Raw genomic sequence first — 506 nt, 5'->3', positions numbered from 1 at the left:
AACAAAAAAAACCCCAAAAAAACAACAAAAAAACCCGTCCCTACGGAGGTGTCACGGGTGGGCAGCGGCTCCCGCCCGGGCCGCCGGCCGTTACCCCCGGCCACCTCCACACAGCAGCCCCGCGCCACCCCCTGAGCGGGGCCCTGTGAAGCGTGCTCCCGGGCCGCTGATCTCTGTGGGCCTTAAAGTAGCTAACGTATTAAACCCGGTATCTTTTCACTTCACAGGCACCCCGCCCCTGGGAAATGTGGGGCAAGGCTAAGATTTAACTCAGTGTTGAGGAGTCCCCTCGCCGCATGGCCTCTGCGGGTCTCTCTCCCCTTTCCATCTCCCCTCCTTGCAGGCCCAGGCCACGGTCAGGCACCGGGCTGTGGTGGAGTGCCCAAACCAGGTTAACCACTCGTCATGCCAGCCACCCTGGCTCCACGCCTGGCCCTTGGCTCCCCTCCTCCTCCTCTGCTTCCCTGCAGCGCCTGCATCACCCCAGGGCTGAACATGGAACTAAT

The sequence above is a fragment of the Calidris pugnax genome, unplaced genomic scaffold (assembly GCF_001431845.1).
Source record: "Calidris pugnax isolate Ruff unplaced genomic scaffold, ASM143184v1 scaffold188, whole genome shotgun sequence".
NCBI classification, from domain to species: Eukaryota; Metazoa; Chordata; class Aves; order Charadriiformes; family Scolopacidae; genus Calidris; species Calidris pugnax.
The sequence above is the reverse complement of the archived record's forward strand: the minus strand, read 5'-3'. Positions refer to the sequence as shown.